At 33.4% G+C, this 21628-nt stretch overlaps 1 long non-coding RNA gene across 1 annotated transcript; it reads right to left on the bottom strand.

Annotated features, from left to right (window-relative positions):
* Positions 1-12222: 12222 nt before the first annotated feature.
* LOC127106580 (uncharacterized) lies at positions 12223-13433 on the bottom strand. The gene is made up of 2 exons (XR_007795421.1): positions 12709-13433; positions 12223-12616 (listed from the first exon to the last, which is right to left on the bottom strand). It is a non-coding gene; the product is annotated as an uncharacterized LOC127106580 (long non-coding RNA).
* Between the last annotated feature and the right edge of the window lie 8195 nt (positions 13434-21628).

Below are 21628 nucleotides of genomic sequence, written 5' to 3'. Positions count from 1 at the left end.
TTCAAGAAACTCTCCAAATTTTCTCTCTCTTCGAATTTGATTTTTCTTCACATAACTCTCAAAGATCTTTGCATATTCTTGTTCCTGGTGCTTCACTGAGCAAGATTCATCCATTACTTGAAGCAATTCATCAAGATTTCGTGCAGTTCAAGAGCATTATCATGTTAATGGAAATTGGAAATTGAAGTAGATTCAAGTGTTTTCAACCATTGCTTCTTGCTTAAAGCTTCATAGGAAGTGCAGTGGAGTTGATCTGGAGCTTCATAGCCTGTGAGAACGCGTGTACAGCAACCTCCATTTCCAGGTGATGCAAATTTCATCCTCTCCTTTTGCTGTTTTTTTATCATAGATGTGTAGATCTCATTGAATAGAGCATGTACATGTGTTTAGAATTGAATTTCGCTGAGTATTGAGGATTTGGTATGAACTGAAAGTTTGGATCTCAAATATGTTTCTCTTTGATCTGAAGAATCTAGGTAGAATCAGGAAGAATTGATAGCATATTTGGATTCTACATTGAAAACTGAGTTGATTGATATAGGCCTTTTGAATTTCTGGAAAATCTCACGGTGGCGCCACCGCGTGTCTCGCCGGAGAAGACGATCGGAGCTGTAGCTCCGGCGTCTGTATCATTTTAGGGTTTGTTGATGTAGACTGCCATGTGTGATGCTGCGTGGACGAGCGATTGGTTGAGAATGCATTGACCAGGCCATACGTGCACTTTGACTGATGATTGAGCATGCCAACGCATTAACGAAACGCAGCGTTTCATTCTTTTAAACCTGAGTCGTTGATCTTGATTGCGCGCCAGATCTTGTGGTTGTGATTTCTTCTGGATTTATTTGAATCTTGCCTTTCCCTCCAATTTAATGTGCATATTTCATTTATTTTGCTTGTTTTGTTAAATTCATAAAAAATTCAAAAATGATCCAAATGAGTCCCAATTTTTTTTCCTAGTTTTGTATTGATGTCTATTTATTTTTAGTGTTAATTTCATGAATTGTTGATGTCTGGTTTTTGATGTGTGAATTTTTGAATCTATGTGGTGCTAATTTGATATGGTGCATTCAATGTATTGTGAAATCCTCATCTTTGAGCCATCTGATCCAATCTTTTGCATGCTTGACATTCACACATGATATGAATTTTTGGTCACTGGTTTGGAATTTTTCTCATAGGTTATCATCACTTTTGACACATAGAGAAAAGTGTGACAATTTGTGTCACATTTTTGACATTGAATTGTTGCATTTTTGTTCATATATCATTTGAACCTTTCTGGATTTGATCTTTTGCATATTGATTGTTCATGACATGAGGAACTTGTACAAAAAATCTCAAAGCCTTTGCATGCATTTCTAATTTGATATGAATTTTCTAAGTTGGAAGTTCATTTTGTGCATATTTTTTGTCCTTGCATGACATAGATCATTTGAGATACTTGCTTATTAATTTGATGCTGGTACTTTTGAGGACATTAGATGGATTGCTTGAATGTGCATTGTGCAAAAGATTGGATTCTGTTTTTGTCATTTGATTTGGTTTTCAATCTAGTCTTTGCACTAGTGTTTTGTACATAAACTAACTTTGTCTTGTGTTTCAGGTTTGGACATTTAGCATTGATGGTTGATTTGTTCTCACTTTGTGAGATGCAAATGCATTTGAGTTCTGACTTATGTTTGTTTTGTAGGTTTTTAATTGATGTGGTGAACTCATGAGGTTATTTAAGTGCTAAGGCACTTATGCACTGAATTGTGTAACTGTTAGGTGGTTTCACTGTTTGTCTGTTGGTTTAATAACTGAAGTACTGACTGTTTAGTCTTTGTACATGTACCTTAGTTGCTTGCTTTCTTTAGCTCTTGCTTGAGCATTGAACTATGGTTGATACACCACTCAGGTAGTTAGCTTCTTACTTCATGTAGTCTGAAGTCCTGTCACCTTTTTGGCAGGCATTTTGCTGGCAAGTCCTCCTTTAGAGGCTCTGTTTGTGTTTCTTTAAAATTATGCTCAAACACCTCCAAGAAGAGGCATGTGATATTTGTTAAGACCTCCAAGAGAAGAGGCAATTGACGGATAAAAGGTATTAGTAGCCAATCCCCTGTTATTCAGTGTGTCGTTCTTTATGCTCGCACTACGTGCTGATGCTTCTGAACATGTGCCCAAGATCCTTGTCCAGTGTCTGTCAAGTGGAATAGGATCCCACTTTCTAGATCCCCACGCCTTCTTTGTCATGAGCTCACCCTGGCCAGGGTTAAGAGCATGAGGTCTCATCCTCATTACCATTTTGATCAGCTTCACCCTAACGTTCAATGTTAGTGGTTAAGAGCTACAGATTACCCTTTTACAGTTTGGCTTGTTTGTCGAGGTTGACATGACCCCTCTTGACTAAAGCCCACCCATTGTTTGAGCCTCTTGTATGGATATATTGTGTGATGTTTGTTTACTTGTGGAACTTTTAATGTGTGTGTTCTTGAACTAGGAGTTTCCATTTGAGCTTAATTGAAGGATCATTACCATGTTCATCTAAGTGGAAGATGCAAGATACCTTGAGGTTCTCTTATGAGACTTATTTGATTGCTTATACTTTGTGCTTGCTTATTCCAAAGGATGGGAGCCACTTGGATCATCAATATGATCTCAAGAGAGGAACTCCTAGTGTGGTTTCTTTTCTTAACCATCATTTTTTTGTTCTCTTTAGGACTTAGCCCTTCTTCTTCATTTCTCCACCCTAACCCAAGCCAAAACCCTTTTTGTGCAAACATTTGACTTTTGTTTTCGACATTAGAAACCTAAGCCTTATGCTTTTGATTTTCAAACTTTCTTTTCATAACACTTATTTTGAATTGAATCTTTAAGTCAACTTTGACCATTTTTGTATATACTTCTAATTGGTAAATATAACCCATTCAAATTTCTTTTGTGGTTTCAATGTCCACTTCTTAATCAAATTTTCCATAACCTTTAGCTATTAGGTTTGAGTTATCTTTGTGGTAGATGTAATACTCACCTTTGTCCTTAGTGATGGACAATGAGCCTTCCATGCTTATTATAGGGTTAACCCCTCACTAGCGTGTTGAAGTTATCCTCACATGGTGGACTTGTGGTTTTAGGTTAAGTTTTCTCCCTTTGATAACAAAAGACCTTAAGGCTTTTGGACCAATCAATTCACCAATTTGTTTTTGAGATTTTTACCCCGAACTACGAGGTTTTGATCCTAATCTTTTTATAAGAGGGTACGTAGGCAATGGGTTCATCCATCCAAACACAAAAATGTAAATAACTTGTATATTCTCCTCTCATCTCTTCAATCATGTTTGCACAAATAAATTTTTCACAAAAAACAATAACCTTTGCAACAAGTGTGAAAAGGGCTCCCTAGGAATACCTAGGATGTTTTGGGTGCCTAACACCTTCCCATTGCATAACCAACCCCCTTACCCAGATCTTTGTTTCTTTTACTAGTTTTGTTTGTAAAACTATTAGGTTTTTGTTCGTTTTCTAATCATTCCTTTGGATAAATAGAAGTGCGGTGGCGACTCGACTTTGTATGATTTACCTTGGATTTAGTCAAATCTCCAATGGTAACGAATACCCCGCTACAGAGACTATTTCCCCAGTAGAGTCGCCACTTTTCTGTAACGGGGTATTCGTTACCTTATGGTTTATTGACTAAACCAAAAGTAAACATACAATTCGAGTCGCCACCGTACTTTTATTTATCCAAAGGAAAGGTTAAAAAGCGAACAAAAACCAAGTAAGAAGTTTTATCAAATCAAAAACTAATAAAAATGTCAGAGATCTGTGTAAGGGGGTTGCTTATGAAATGGGAAGGTTTTAAGCACCCAAAACATCCTTAGTACTCTAAGGGAATCCTTTTTAAAACATGTGTATTGTAGGTTGGTATTTGTGAAAATATGTGCAAACAGATTGGGGGGGTGAGAAGAGAATATTATATTTACAATTTTGTTGTTTGAATGGATGAACCCATTGCCTACGTACCATCACAAAGGTAGGATCAAAACCTCGTAGTTCGGGGTAAAAATCTCAAAGATTGGTGAATTGATTGATCAAAAGCCTTAAGGTCTTCTGTTATCAAAGGGAGAAAACTCAACCTAAACCAACAATCCACCATGTGAGGAGAGCTTCAACATACTAGTGAGGGGTTAACCCGATAATAAGTATGGAAGACTTATAGTCCAATCACCAAGGATAAGGTGAGGTTTACATCAACCACTATGATAACTCAAACCTATGACTAATGTTTATGAAAAAGGTTTTAACAAAGGTGGTCATTGGAACCAAAAAAACAACTTGAAATGAGTTGTATTTACAAGTTAAGTGTATTTACAAGTTAAGTGTATTTACAAGTTAAGTGTATTTACAAAATGAGGTCAAAGTTGAATTAATGTTTATTCACAATGAGTATTAATGAAAAGAGTTTGAAAAATCAAAGGCATAAGGCCTAGGTTTCTAGTTTGAAACAAAGTCAAGGTTTGCACATAAATGAGTTTGGCTTGGGTTGGAGTGGAGAGAAGAAGAGAAGGGCTAGTCCTAAACACACAAAGATAAGAGAAGAGATAAAACCCTTGGAGTTCCTTTTCTTGAGATCATAAAGATGATTCAAGATGCTCCTTTCCTTTGTACTTAGCAATCACTCAAACAACCAAACAAATATTATATTCAAGCTCCTAGGATCTCCATTTGGCTTGTCTCTCTTAACTTGGCTATTCATGACAATGGTCCTTCTTACTATCACAAGATGGAATCCATATCACACAAGAGAAAACATCAAAAAGTTCACAACACAATAAGAGGAATGGACAAAGAATGAGTTTAGATTAGGGGTCCTTTGAAGTCAACTTTAAGATTTAGCATTCTAAAGGCATGAGGCCTAGTTGCTCTTCAACAAATTTAGCATTATAAAGGCATGAGGCCTAGTTGCTCTTGAACTCCTTTAAGCATAAGTAAGGTCCTAATTCTAAGTCCTTTCTCCTTTTTGCATTGGGTTCACACAAACAAAGACAAAACTATCACAAAGCAACAATATATTTATATACAATAATGAGCTCAAATGAGCAAAAGGAAAATGGCATAAATATAAAATATGAGCTCAAGTGAGCAAAGTGAAAAGGCAATATGAATAAATGAGCAAGAAAGTAAATTACATTAAAGTAAATTGCAAGAAATTAAATGCTCAAATTAAAGTTAGTAGTTAGTAGTTAATGTTAGTGTTTTATAAGACAATTTAGCGCTATGTTAAGCAATCGTAAGTGGACTAATGTATTAGTCACACCTATCTGAGGTCGGTTAATAAAACTATAGGCAAATAAACACAAGTTAGAGATCATGACTAGTAAGCCAAGCTCCTACAACTTGCCATGCCAAAAGAAAAGAGGAAATCCTTGTATGGACTTTAGGTTTTTTGCTTTACCAAGAAGCAACCTATCTTGGACACAAAGCAACTCACTTGATCATGGATCAAGTTGAGTTTGATTTGGATCAAAGAAGGTTAAACCTCTCATATGTCAAGACCAACCACAAATCATTAACTCATTGGCCAAAATAAAAAGAAGAAATGAGATGAAGATGAAATGAATAAAGGGAGAATTCAAATGAAATATCAAAACACAATGATCAAATGTGAATCAAATCATCATCAACCAATGTAAAACATAAGAGAAATGAAGATTAGAGGTCAACAAGTCAAATATATTTTTTTGGTATTTTTGGAATTAAAATAAATGCAAAATTAAAAGGGATAAAATATGGTCAAACCTCAAATTCAATTCAAATCAACTTCAACAAATCCAATTGAATCATCATAGGTCTAACATGGTCAAACAAGGTTTGACAAATTTTCTCAACAATTTTTGAAATCATAAACTATTTAAAATCAATTAAAAACAATGAAAAATAACACAAATGAATTAAAATCTCAAATCAATTAAGAAATTGATGAGACTATTTTTCATTGACTTATCATGATCCATATGTGTTAAGAAAATATTTTTTGGAATTTTCAGATATCAAAAAGTATTTAAAATGAATTAAAAACTATTCAAAACAAAATAATTCACAAGAAATATTAAATGAAGTCACAAAAATAATTAAAAATCAGATTATGAAACTAGATTTTTCAAGAAATTTTTTGCCATTGGTCTCATATTTTTGTGACTTCAAATAAAATAGTTATGAATTTTTGAAAATAAAAGAAATTAAAACAGAAAATAGAAAATAGAAAAAAAAACAAGAGCGCTTGGATGAGTTTCATTAAATGACGTGGCTCCATCACACGGTCCAGAAGCGTTGTCATACCATAGGCCTTGGTCAAGCGCGTTGCACAATGAATTAAAATAAGTCAAATGAACCAGTGGCTAGGATTAGAACATTTGAAAGAGATCCAAGGGATCTGATGCATCCACGTGGGGATGGTGGTGGAAACCACCATCTTCTCCGGCCAGAGAACAAATTCTGGCCACCACGCGCAGGTTTTTGAAAGTTAATAAAAATAAACAAACGTGGTACCAAAATGAAGCTGGGGTGATGTACATCACCCCTGTAACCTTGGATCTTCCTCAATATTTCTATTTAGTGAGAAATCTGAGGTTGAAGATCAAGGTGCACAAACTGAAATGTCTCAAATCATGAAATTAAGACCACCATTGGCCTGCCTCTTGCTTGAGGACTTCAGAAAACAGTTCAAACTAGAGAAATTCACATTGTATAGCAAGCTTTAGATCAAAACAGTTTGGTGTTATACCTTTGAAGTGCAACTTTAAACAGCACGATCTGCTCAAGTTCTTGATCCCAATTTGATCTGGAGATGTGATGAGGATGCAAGGCTAAGGAATTAAGACTTGAAGATCAACTAAGGATGTTGAAATTCAAGCTTGAAATTGAGAAATGAAAATTGGAATTCCTTTGAGTGAGGTTAGGTTTTGAATCCAGCAGAGTTTCAGATCACCTTGAGGTTGAAATTTGAATAAGCAAGGTCATGTATTTATAGCTGGAGATGAAGCAAGGCAATGAAATGCTCGTGTGCATGAACTTTGGGCCCTCCATGCATGGGCCTGTACAGGCGCATGTGAGGCCCAAAATTGAATGGAATTGCAAGTTGATATCATTTGCAGATGGTTTGGACGTGCACAAGGTCTGGCAATTGCTTGCATTTCAAGTTTCAATGTGAATTGCATAATTGAACCTAAACATTGAGCTCTTCGAAAGTCACACATGGAAAATCCAAACATGGTCATGTGAGTAACAGTTGGAAAGATCTTGACATAAGGAACAAAAGCTATGTTGGTAAAAAATCCATTTGGAGTTCGAAAATTTATGAAAACTGGCTTTGAAGCTTGAGGTACAAAACATGTCTAGGTTCCCTTTGAATTTTTTTGCCAAAAGTGATCAACTTCAAGCCCTTCTGTTTTAGTGATGCAAGTCTCAAATGGAAAAACCTCCAACATAAAATTTGTATATCTTTTCAATATGATCAATTTGGACTTACATTTTGCATCATTTGGATTTTTAATAAGAATGTTATGAGCACTTGAAGTTGGACATTTTCAAAATTCAATGGCTTTGGTCCAAAGTGACCTATAATGCTTTGTATTATCACATGTGTTTCTTTTAGGATTAAGAAATTTTTTCCAACATAACATTTGAAGTAGACATCTTAATATTTTCAATGAAATTGGTCTCACCTCAAAATCATAAAAAATAAGGAAGTTAGGTCCTTGGGAAGTTGACCCAAAATTAGGGTTTCAGTCAAAATGACCTATAATGTTTTGAAATGAATGATGACTTTCTAAGTTTAAAATGGATTTTTGATGAAAATTAAAGTTGTTAATATGGTTCTTAATAACATTTTTTCTCTTGAGGTCATCTTCATTTGACAAACACATCACAAGTTGTGTCTCAAGGATCCTCAGTTTAGTCAGATGACTTGACTGGTCAACTTCTCAAGGTCAAACTTCAAATCTTGATGAATGAATGATTGAGGACACTCACATAGGCTCATATATGCATAAAATAATGAATGAAAGAAATTCCCTTGATTGAATTTGATCATAGGTTGAGGTTGCTTCTTGAGCAAGGCATAGTCAATGCACGGTTGAATTAGGGTTTCCTTGGGAAACAATCCTCAAGCCCTTTGGGTTATCTTGATAAAATTGGAAAATTGAGATCCTTGGGAGACATATATGATGATTAGGATCTTTGTGGACCATTGTCATGCTTGTTCTCATCTTTATCTGGCCACTTTATTGAGTTTAGGAGCCTCTAGGAGCAAGGGCACTCATGATTGCTTAAGCTTCAAAACAAGAAGAGTTAGTGACATATTTTTGTGCTTTTGGTTAGTAAACAAAATAAGAAAAGAAATAATATACAATACAAGCATGCTTGGTGGTCTCAAACCAAATCACACAAGTCCCAACCCAAGGGTTAAGGAGCCGCACATGCTATGATCCTTGAGACAATGCAATGAGCAATGATATGATGCCATGAGGGATCTTAGGGTCAAAATTAGGGTCTTACACATGGGACTCGAACCCACTTCAAGAACCGTCACCCGTATGGGACTCGAACCCACTTAGGATATCTTTCCTCGTATGAGACTCGAACTCACTTAGAGGTTCACCTCTCCTCTATGAATTCAATCCATAGTTGGGACTCAAACCCATTGTGAGGCATGAATCATCGGTGCCTACATCCAAATTCTACTTTACATAAGCATGTCAATTGGGATGTGCACGATCAAGGGTTATTTTTGAATACGTGATTAGGTTCCAACATCGTCATGATTGCATTCATCAATCACTAGGTGATCACATTCACCAAATTCTCATATCATCACAACATGTTCCATACAAAGTCTATTAATTCACAATTCAAGCGACTACTCGTCTATGGTACACATCGAGGTACCTTCGTGTCCAAGCATCTCCATCTAAATCATGTTTATACCCTAAGTTATCTTTCTAACATTCTAACCTATTCAAGATCCTAGGTTAAAGCACATTCATTTTCATGGATTTTGATCAATTATTGTTAATTCAATGCATACATATCATAATATAAGTTATAAGACACCTATGATAGCTTAGAATCATCAAACAAGTGGTTTTTGGAAAGACACAAAGGAACCAGTCGATTGCTTAGGAGGACAAGTCGATTGGTCATAATATTCCATCAAATTTTTCTCTATAAACAATCTGACCAATCAATTGCTGGGAAGGGCCAATAGATTTTCATGAACTTTCGGTCCAAAGTTTGGCATAGGACCAATCGATTGGTCAGGGGTGTTAATCGATTGACACCTGCAAGTTTTCCATATTTTCACACATTCACGGAATCAATTGATTGTTCCTGGGTTTCTCTGGACGTCAATCGATTTGTTCATGCTTTTTCTTTAAAAATACCACTTTTAAACATATCCTCTTTCAACTTTAACAATCCTAAACCATTCCAATTCATACACCAACTCAAATTCATGTAATTATGAGCCATAACTTCAAGAAATAGGAACATAACACAACATAATATCATGGTTTATCACAACAACACTAATCATGATAATATTTTACACCAAACAACATGAACCAACATGAATCATCACAAGTAAGCGTATAAGAACAAGTAAAAACATATACCATCATCTATTTATATGATTAGAGCAAAACACAAAAACCCTAAGCTTCCCCAACCATGAAATTCCTTCCCCAAAAGCTAAACTATCTAAAACCCACATTAGAAGATGAAGATGAATATATATTTGAGATGAAATGATGATGACGATGATCCAATTTCTTGATTCCACTTCCAAGCTTCTTCCCCTTTCTTCTCTTCTTCTCCTCTTCTTTCTCTTTCCACATTTTTCTCCTATTCTCTTACTAGCCAATGACGAATGTGCGGTTGGCATGATAGAAGAAGAAAAATATCTTTTTTTTATATTTTTCCAACAAGGATAAAGTTGGAAAAGAAGGATATAAGAAAATATCTTATGAAGAGATATTTTTGTTATAGAGTAATTGATCATTCATTAATGTTACCAAAAAGGTTATTTTCTTTTATAAATTAACAAATATAAATTAAATGAATAAGAATTAAGCTCATCTAAGTTTGCTAATTACTCTATTTGTCTCAACTGACAAGAAATATAGCATATAGGAACTCAGTTGGTCTCAACTGACAACAAATAGAGTATTTACGAAGATATGGAATACTACAAACCCAATCAACACAAGCTCAAACACAACCAACCCCAAGAGTACAAACAAGGCAATCACAAATCTCAAAGTCAAACTGCACAAGCCTAAACACAACCAACCCCAAGAGTCCAAACTGTAAGAACAAAAATTGTTCTACAACAGATTCCTTGATTTTGATGATAACAAAGGATGAAACCAAAAATGGCACCCTAACGAAAAGTTTCTAAGTGTGCAGGATTCTAAAGAAAGAAGGAAGAAATCTGATGATGTCATCAGATACAAAACAAGATCAGATACAAAATATCAAATGATCAGAAGCATCTGAAGTGGAAACAATGTCAAGAAGTTCTAACTCTGAGCAAAACATCAAAGTATCAGAAGCATCTGGACAAGTAGTAAGCTCTAGAAGTTTTGACTCTGAACAAAGTTTTGTCTAACCTCAGAAGCTCTTGGCACTATCTGAAGAATCCATCAGAACTCACAAGAGATTAAACATCAGAAGCAAGATTCCAAGATTCTCCAGATACACAAATACTCTGAGCATGGAATTGCTAATCATGAAAGAGTAACGTTTAAGTCAAGAAAAGATTTGCAAATGGATTTCCTAATTGAGAAAGAGACGTTAATCTCCAATCTCAATAAAGAAAATACTACTTGTGGTAAGTAGTCATTTCAAGAAGAAAAAGTCATCCTGCAGAAGCTATTTATGTGATGGCGTAACTTCATCTCAATATCCACCAGTTTCAACTACTACCTCACTGATCTATATAAAGGATTGCAAATCAACATTCAGCACGACTACACATGCAAGGAAAAATATACTGAAACATCAACACAAGAAAAACATTCTTTCTCTCTAAGATATTCACGAAGCTTTTGCTTATAACGTGAAAAACTCTTGTTCTTAACACTGTAATATTTGCTTTCTTAGAAGCACTCTAGATTACATAAATCCTTCATTTATTGTTTGTTGATTTCCTCAAGTGACTTAGTGTAGTCTGTAAACTTGAGAGGACTAAGAGATTTTTCTCTTAGGCGTTGTTTGTAATCTTTCAAGATTAGTGGATTAAGTCCTTGTTGAAGGCGAAATCACCTTGGCCGGGTGGACTGGAGTAGCTTTGTGTTATAAGCGAACCAGTATAAAATCCTTGTGTGATTTTCATTTTGAAAAGCGCTTATTTTTCCAAACAATTCAAACCCCCCCTTTCTTGTTTTTCTCACCTTCACAAACAAGACAATCACCAAGAAGAACCCAAAACTAAATTGCACAAGCTCAAACACAACCAATCCCAAAAGTCCAAACAAGGCAATCACCAAGAAGAATCATAAGGAGAAAATACAATTACGTTGTTGTTGTATTTAGGATGCCACTTTATACATGTTGATACCATTTTGTGTATTTTGGATGATGTTTATGTATTTATGATGTTATTTTACGTATTTTGGTGTCAAATTTATGTATTTTGGGTGTTTGGCTTAATGAATGATATTATGAACGTATCACTATTTTGGTTAATTTGTGGCATTTTCTTTTTAATCAAGGAATCTTATGATATTCTATGCAATTTTCTTGTCAATTGTTTTTACAGTTAACATATTTTAGTTAAATGAGTATTCCACGTGTCATTTTAAAGTCTATCATATTGTAACACACATGTCCTTGTTGTTTCATTTAGTGTAACAAACACATTTTTTATATTTTATTTAGTGTGATAAATATCTCCTTACTGCAACATAAAATTGGATAAAATTCCACATTAACAAAGTCATTATTGCATAACAATAACATGTATTACAACACTAACATCAACATTGAAGAAGGTAAAAATTCCAAATTAACAAAGTCATTATTACATGACAATAACAACATATCTTACAACACTAACATCAACATTGAATAAAGGAAAAGTTCCACATTAACAAAGTCATTATTGCATAACAATAACAACATGCCTTACAACACTAACATCAACATTGAAGAAAGTAAAAATTTCAAATTAACAGAGTCATTACTACATAACAATAACAACATGTCTTATAACACTAACATCAACATTGAATAAAGACAAAATTCCACATTAACAAAGTCATTATTGCATAACAATAACAACATGTCTTACAACACTAACATAAAAATTAACCATAATCGCCCCTTCTTGACCAAAATACACATCAACACTACAAAAATCAAAACTAAAAATATTATGACAAAAATTAGGATCTTCAACATATTCTTCATCATCTCCATGGTGTAGTTGTCATCTCCATGGATCTTCTTAATGGTCCTTCTAAGTGTATTGATTTCTACATCCTTTTTCTCAAATTTTGAACATCTAGAGATTTATAACTCTTGTATTTCTGGTTGCATTTCATCATTGCATTCTTTTTTATACCACTCAAAATAATTGCATCTACAATTAGCACATTCAATGTGTTAACATATAACATCAGCTAATTTTTGTGAAATCACAAAAGATGGAGAAAAATATAGCAATAAACGTACCACAAAGTATCTGCAGTCCCAAAAGAGCTTCCCAAAATTTTGTCCTTTCTTCCTAACTGTTCGTATCATTGCTTTGACTCCACAAGGACATCTTGATGCGACTTCACCATGACTTGCATTCGAAATGAACGATTGAGAGTTCTGACTTCGTGGATTTGACTCATTGATACCGTATGAACCCGTTGATAGAGAAGGGGGGAAAGATTTAAATGGAGAAGAAGAATATAAAACTAGGGATTTGATCTGAATTTTTCATTAAACGAAGAAAAAATGTGCTTTTTGGTAATTAGTTAACGAAAAAAATATAAAATTATATGTCATCACCGTTAGTAACACTTCATTCACGTTAATGCTACATATTTATTTTTGAAATGGAATTTTTTTTAAAAGTTAACGGTGTGCACATATTTGATAACTTAAATGATCAAGTTATCACAAAAAGAAAACTTAAAAGATCAACCTATTATAATAAAATAACTCACAAAACCCTAGTATAATTTTATATCTGAATTATGATTTGTTTTTCATAACATCCAATGACATAAACAGAATAATGTAAACCCAACTAAAGCAAAAGAACCCGGTTTTTTAAAACTACTTCTGATTTATGATTTGCTTTTCATAAACAGAATCATGTGTGAAAAGGAAAGCCACTCACTGGAACTATAGCTCTTTAAGTGCCAATCCTAAGTTAGTTTATCTGCACTGTGCCTAAAGTGCAATTGCATGGTGACATCTCCATTATATATATTTGTTTCCAAAAAAAATATATAATAATAATAACTCATGTCACTAAGTAATAGTTAGTGGTAGTAGATCAACTATTCTTAATAGATTTAATGTATGAATAGATAATTTTGTATCTACATTTGCAGAAACTAATTATTTGAACAAATCCGAACTACAACTACATAAAACTCTTTTTCAATAGATTTACTAACACTGTTGTATTCTTAAAATTGGAATCAAATCAAAGACTTCTGGTTGATCTGGATCTGTCTATTGTGAAAGCAATCTGACATTGTTAATTAGTCGTATAATTAAAAAATATTTTTGTCAACTTTGCATTGGAACAAAGTTGTCAATTATTACGAAAGAATACGATACTAAATGTGTGGTTCTTGTATTTGTATATGCATGTCAAGTAACTTTCTGAATCAGCAAGCAATAATAATTTAATTAATACAGACAATTTAAGCTGTCAAAGTGATTTTTATAACATGGTTAGCCCCTTAATTTCTATGATAATCTTGGCTTTATTGTGACTTGAAGTTTGAGTTTGTATTATAAAATATGGCATTATTTGTTCCATTTGTGTGACAGGCTTTTGTAGTAGGCTCCACCGTTAACCTCACTCTTCTGACAAAGAATCTCTGTCCATGCACTCCATGTCCAATTTTCTTTTCTCGTTTCTGTTGTTGTTTATTATATTCAAGTTTCCTATGATAATTCAACTTTGGCATTCTTGTCATTTTTTACTAATTGTCAAATGTTCATATTTAATCTGTGTTTATATCTAGAAGGTGGCTTTAAACTTCTTTTAAACTTCTTTAAGATATTAGATTTATGAGTGATCTTATTTAAATATTGCTTAATCTCCAACTTCTCGAACACTGTAAATTATATCAAGCCAGAAATAATAGTCAATTCTCCCTCTTGTTTAACAAAATACAAAATTAGAATTCATTAGCCAAATTTTACGATTTTTGAGAAACTTGGATCGATGCCAAAGGCCAAAGGCCAATACACGACAGATGAAATTTTTGCATACATCACGTGATATGTCTGCACAAGGAACCCTAAATTTGTCTCTCTCATAGATGTTGGTACTTATTTTTATCCGTATAAGATTTAAATTATTGTGTAATCTTTATGCACTTGTAAATTAATTTTTATATTTAGAAATGTTTTGATTGATTTTAATTTTTTTTTACAATTTAATTAAAACTATTTTAAAAAAAATTTACTTCTCAATATTTAATATTAATAATTAAATATTAATTAATTTAACGGTGATTGAGGTTGGATGAGGATGGGAAACACTTGATACTAAAGTCATCATAGAATTGAATTAGTCAGTTTTGATAAATCAAATACTGGTAGTAAAAATCATATAAAAAAATATTGATTATCAAATGTTTTTTAAATGGCATTGAATATGTAATTTATAATAAACTTATCATATACTTTGATATATTAATAATTTAAATTGTAATTTTAGTCTCTATTTTTATTATTTTAAATTTTAAACCCCTACTTTAAAATTTGGTATATTTATTTCTCTATTTCAATTTTTCGGAATTTTACTCTCCCATTTTAATAATGTGGCAGAAATTATGTGCCACAATTGAAATTTTATATTTGTAATTTTTTTTATTTCAACAACAACATAAATTATTATATTTCTTTAGAAAAAAATCATAATTTTAGAAAAAAAAATTGTAAAAATAAATAATTATTTTTTATTTTAATGTTTTTTATTCATCTTCATCCCCTTCAATACGTACTTTCATTCAAATTCCCGAAAACTCAATCACTCCCACCTAAAAAAATTCCCCTAACTTAAAAAAATACTCTTTTAAAAATCTAAAATCACTCTACTAATTAACTTTAAAATAACCAAACAACAACCACCACTTCTCTCTTAAAAGCAAGTTCATCTTTATACCTCCAATCCATATCTAGAAAAACTAAATGGATATAAATTTTGAAATTAAACATTGAAATTAGCATAGCTTTTCAATCGATTAACACAATTTTTTTTGTGTGAATAACTTTTGAAATTTGCATAGGTTTTCGGTCTATGAATAACTTTAAGCAATTAATCATCCACAAACTCCACGTTTAAAACGGGAAGAAACAATTACAAGATTTTTCAATCAAATGCATATATGATGAATCATCGTGAACAAAAAACATTTATATTAGATCAAACTCTCATCTAAAAATTAAAGACTTATTGTTTACTCAAATAAGTTAGAGACACCACATATTTATTAAAAAAAATTAAGGTGATAGATATATGGGTCATTTTACTTATAAAGTTGGAACTAACAACTCACACTTATTTCTCAACAATCTCTCTCTCAAGTGTGAGTTCATCCACTATACTCTCCTTTAAGTGGGAGCTCTTTCACTCACATGTTTGTACCGTCGTTGACAGATGCCCTTACTCGTCATGGCACTACAATGGAAGACATCATCTTACCACTATCATATTAGGAAGACTTTCGATACAAGGGGTTAGTCTTTTACTTGAATCAGGCTCTGATACCACTAATGGGTCATCATAAAGGAAAAACATTCACATTAGACCAAACACTCTTATAAAGGTTAAAACTCTTAAAAACAAGTGTGTGAGACACCACATATTCACTCAAAACCTTAAAGTGGTATGTATATAGGTCATCTTACTTATTAAGTGTTAAACCACCACTTTTCCAAACAATGTGGAACTAACAACTCACAGTTGTTTATTGTTGTTTCACGGTTTTGAAAAATAGCCACAGAAGAAATTATCGTGTCGAGTCGCGAACTGGGTCGCTCTTTTTAAGACGTTTCGCGATACTGTCCAAAGTTATGCAAAGCAGTCGAACTACCGCGTCGCCTCCGGGATAAAATAGTTCAGTTTTATATTATACGAATACTACTTGCACGGTAGATAATCGGTCTAGAAATACATTCTCTGATGGTACAAAGACTATTCAAATATGATATAAATACCACTCGTAGTATCTGGTATAACGATCAGTCGTAATAATCTCTCAAACCAAGATAAATTCCAATAATTCTCCAAAGAGAATTCAATAATGGTCATTTGACCACTCAAACCAAGAGAAATTCAAATAATTCTCTAAAGAAAATCCTAAAATTAAACTTGATACTTTCTCAACTCAAACGAGGAGAAATTAACATAATTCTCTATTCAATAATATACTCGGAAAATTCAACGAGTAGAAAGAAATGGGGAGAAGTTGGCGCTTCGACAATTCGAAAGATGCAGAGTTATGAAGGAAAAATTCAAAATAATTTTTTGGTGTGTTTTGGAATGAAACAAGATATTTTCTTATATATTGGAGTAAGGAAGGAAATATATCTCACCTAAGCAATGTGAGACTAAGAAATTTTTTCAACTAACACACAATATGGGACTTGACTTAAGGAACTTTTTCAAATTCATCTCCCTATATTTGAATATTGGCATAATGTTCCAACAATCCCTCACTTGAATTTTAAAAAAAAATCATAAGTAACATCAAAGGTGTCTACGACTTGAAAATTTGTGTAGCACGTAGGATTCTGATTCAACAAGAGTGACACAATTGTCTTAAACTCTATCTCAGACATCAAACTCGCACACAACCTTTTCTTAAGGTGTATTCTATTATCTCGTACTTTAATGACCCTACACATGTATCTCGGTTTAACGAAGGCTCTAGGAATTCTGCCCCAAAATTCCATAGGAACTGGACTAAGTTCCACAATCAGATAGGTGAATCTATCAAGAGTACTCTTGTAGCATCGGTACTCCCTCGTATAGAGTATAGATCTCATTAATAGTTTCAATTATCTCATCCTCTTATTGCTTCAGGATTCATGTTTTACTTATTTATACTCGCATGATCATCTCATATTACTCATGACTTGTTATTACCCATTGAACCTATTTCTTGGGATCTCCAATCATTTAGGTCGGGTTACCATCATGAGCAACTCATTTCTCTATAGGCATTAGTCACATCTTCTTTGATATATTATGGACTTTCTCTATAGATAATCATTTCGCCAAAGGATCTGCTAAATTTACATCACTGCTTACATGATCCACTCTTACAACCATGTTTGAGATACAATCTCTAAAAATGTTGTGCTTTCTTCTAATTTGACGTCTTTTACCATTATAATAACGGTTCTTAATTTTTACAATAGTCGCGGTACTATCGTAGTGGATCAACACAGTTGACATAGGTTTTTCTAACAAAGGGATCTCAGCTAGCAAGCATTTTAACCAACTTATTTCTTCATTAGCAGTCACTAATGCTATCATCTCATACTCCACCATGGACTGATCCAGGATAGTCTGTTTCTTTTATTTCCAAGATACAACTCCTCCAACTATATTGAATATATAGCCACTAATTACTTTCTAATCATCTGATTAGATATTCCAATCTGCATCATTGTATCCTTCAAGTACAATAGGAAATCTCTGATAATGCAAACCAAGATTCACAGTCTTTTTAAGATATTGCATCACTCGCTAAATAGCTTGTCAATGCTCATTACTCGGTCTACTAGTAAACCTACACAACAATCCTATGACATATACAATGTCGAGTCTAGTGCAATCAGAGGCATACCGAAGAATGCCAATGATGCTCACATATCCTATTTGTCTGACATTTTCACCAGTGTTCTTAAACAGTTTCACACTTGGATCATATGGTGTGCACACAGGTTTATAGTCAAAGTATTTATATTCCTTTAAGATCTTCTCCACATATATAGTGTGATTGATCCAAATAAATTCCTTCCTTGTTCGGATCTCGTGATCTTGATACCAAGGATGTCGCCTGTTTCTCTGAGGTCTTTCATATCATAGTTGTTGCACAACAATGATTTCACATCATTAATGGTCTGAATGTTTAATCCAAATATGAGTAGACTATCTACAAAGAGACATATGATAGCGCGTATGTGATTCTTAGATTTGTAATAAACTCATTTTGTCACTTTCATTCACTTTGTATCCATTCGATATTATTAAGTTTTCAAACTTGTCATGCCACTGCTTAGAAGCTTGTTTTAGTCCATACAGAGACTTGTCTAACTTACATGCCTTGTTTTCTTGTCCATGGATCACAACCCTTATGGTTGTTCCATATAAATTTCTTCTTCTAAGTCACCATCTAAAAAATTTATTTTAACATCCATTTGGTATACTATTAAGTTATAAATAGAAACTATTGAAATAAGTATCCTAATGGATGTAATTCTAGTGACTGGAGAAAAGTATCAAAGAAATCTATATTTTATTTTTGCCTAAAACCTTGGGCTACAAGGAAAGCCTAGTACTTATCAATTGTTCCATCAGGTTTTAGTTTCTCTTTCAAAACCCATTTACAACTGATTGATTTGCAACCAGGAGGCAAGTCTACTAAGTGCCAAATCCTGTTAGATTTTAGACAATCTATCTCATCATTACTAGCATCTTGCCACATATCTGCATCTAGAGATGACAAGGCTTCTTGAAAATTTATTGGATCTTCTTCTACTATATAGAATGCATAATTGAACCCATAGCCTTTAGCAACTGTTACTCGTTTACTTCGTCGAAGTTATGTTTCTACTTCGTTGTTACTTTCAGTGCTTCTCATCACAAGAATGTGATTTGATTCAGTGCCCCCACTATTTCTCAATTTGAAAGGAAATTTGTCTTCACAGAATTCAACATCATTTGATTTTATGATCACTTTAGCATTTAGGTCATAACAGTTATATGCTTTACTATTTGCTGCATACCCAATGAATAAACATTCATAGGCTCTATTAACGAGTTTGACTCGCTTCGAATCCAGAATTCTGACATAAGCCAGACAATCCTAAGTTTGTAAATAAGACAAGGTTGGTTGTTTTTTCTTTAATATCTCATAAGGAGAGATCTTACTTTTTGACTTTGGAACTCTATTCAGGACATATCAAACAGTTAACAAAATTTCCCCTACCGGTGAGATGCAACACTAGAATTCAACATAATAGCAACAACTAGTTCAATAAAAGTTATATTCTTTCTATCTACGTTACCACTCATTTCAGGAGAATATGGTGCAGTTGTTTCATGTATAATTCAATGTTGTTTATAAAATTCATTAAATAAACTGAAATAATATACAGTTCCCTTATCACTACGAATTCTCTCAACCTTGTTACTGAATTGAATTTTATCATTTTTAGTGATTGTGTACAAATTTACCCCAATAGACTGACTAAACCATGCCTTATTCAGAAGAAAACCAAAAATAATATTCTTTATAATATCAGGAGTATGCATGAGATCCTTCAAGATTAAAGTCTTTCCGGAGGTGTTCAGCTTCACTTCTCCAATATCAATAACATTAGTGGTGTGAGCAACTCCCAGTAACACTTTCTTATTCGTGTATGTTTTGATCAATGCTCGATCATAACAGACATGACAAGAACATACAATGTTTATCGACCAACCATCAAATCTACCAACCATTTTGATTTTAGTTATCATAACAAAAATTCCTGATCAGTCAGGTTAACCTGTGCATTAGAGCCAACTGCAAGTTTAGGCCTGCTCTTACATCTCTTATCCATATGACCGACTTTTCACAATTAAAAACAAATGAACACCTGAGGGTCATTTCTTTGAGGTGGTGGTTGCTGCCTAGTAATCGGAGCAGATGGAGCCCTAGAGGCATTCCCATTCTTAATTCGGTTCATAATATTGCAGTTCTGATTCTTTAATCATTTTCCAAATGGATTCAGAACTACACCGAATTTCTTTTTGTTGTTTGAAACAACCAATACTTTTATTTTTGATATTGTCTTTGAGATTCTTCTTCAACTCGAAGGCGACTAATCAGACTCTCAATTAAAAATTCGTTTGTCTTGTGGTGAAGCTAAAATTTTAAAAACATTCAAACTATGGGGAAATTTGTCAATAATAAAAACTATTTGAAATTGTTCATATAAACACATACCTTTTGAGATGATCTTATAAGAAATCTTTTGAAGTTTGTAACATTGAGCCTCCAGAAACTTTTCATTTATACCACCTGATACTTTAGGTAGCGACTAACGACATACTTCTTTGTTTCAGCTTCTTTAATATCATATTTCTTTTGCAAAGCTTCACGTGTCTGTTTAGCAGTCTCGTAGTTATTGTACTAATCATACAAATCATCAGCAAGACCGTTCAGAAATTGATTTTTGAGATAGTCATTCTCATGCCAAAGGGAGATTTCTTTCGTGAGCTATAATTCACTCGCAGTAGATTCATCAGTTTTAGCATTTCCATCTGAACCCACATAGTTCTTACCATTAGTTTGTTCGGTTGATCCAGAAGAAGCAACAGGAATATCCTCAGTTAGAACGTTGGCAACCTTCTTTAAGGTTATAAGAAATTTCATTTTACCTTACCAACGTTTGAAGTGAAGACCCTCAAACTTGAATCGTTTGTTAGAGATATCAGCCACAATATTACCAATAATTTCTTCGGTAGCCATGGCAGTTTTTTAAACGTCTTAAAATTATTGTTTCACAGTTTTGAAAATTAGCCACAGAAGAAATTACCGGGTCGAGTCGCGGACTAGGTCGCTCTCTTTAAGACGTTTTGGGGCACTACCCAAAGTTATGCAAAGCATTCGAACTACCGTGCCACCTCTAGGATAAAACAACCCAGTTCTATACTGTATGATTACTACTTGCATGGTAGATAATCGGTCTAGAAATACACCTTACGATGGTACAAAGACCATTCAAATATGGTATAAATATCACTCTTCGTATCTGGTAAAATGATTAGTCGTAATAATCTTTCAAACCAAGAGAAATTCCAATAGTTTTCCAAAGAGAATTCAATAATGGTCATTTGACCACTCAAAAATGATTTCTCAAATAAAGAGAAATTCGAATAATTCACTAAATAGAATCCAAAAATTATACTTCATCATTTCTCAGCTCAAACAAGGAGAATTTAACATAATTCTCTAAAGAGAATTCAAGAAAATACTCAGAAAATTCAACGAGTAGAAAGAAATTGGGAGAAGTGGGGGCTTCGACAACTCGAAAGACGCAGAGTTATGAGAGTGAGGAAAGAAAAACTCAAAAAAAGTTTTGGTGTATTTTGGAATGAAACAAGGATTTTCATTATATAATAAAGTGAAGAAGGAAA

The sequence above is a fragment of the Lathyrus oleraceus genome, chromosome 7 (genome assembly GCF_024323335.1).
Source record: "Lathyrus oleraceus cultivar Zhongwan6 chromosome 7, CAAS_Psat_ZW6_1.0, whole genome shotgun sequence".
In the NCBI taxonomy this organism is placed as follows: domain Eukaryota; kingdom Viridiplantae; phylum Streptophyta; class Magnoliopsida; order Fabales; family Fabaceae; genus Lathyrus; species Lathyrus oleraceus.
Note: the sequence above shows the minus strand (reverse complement) of the source record. Positions and strands in the feature narration are given on the sequence as shown.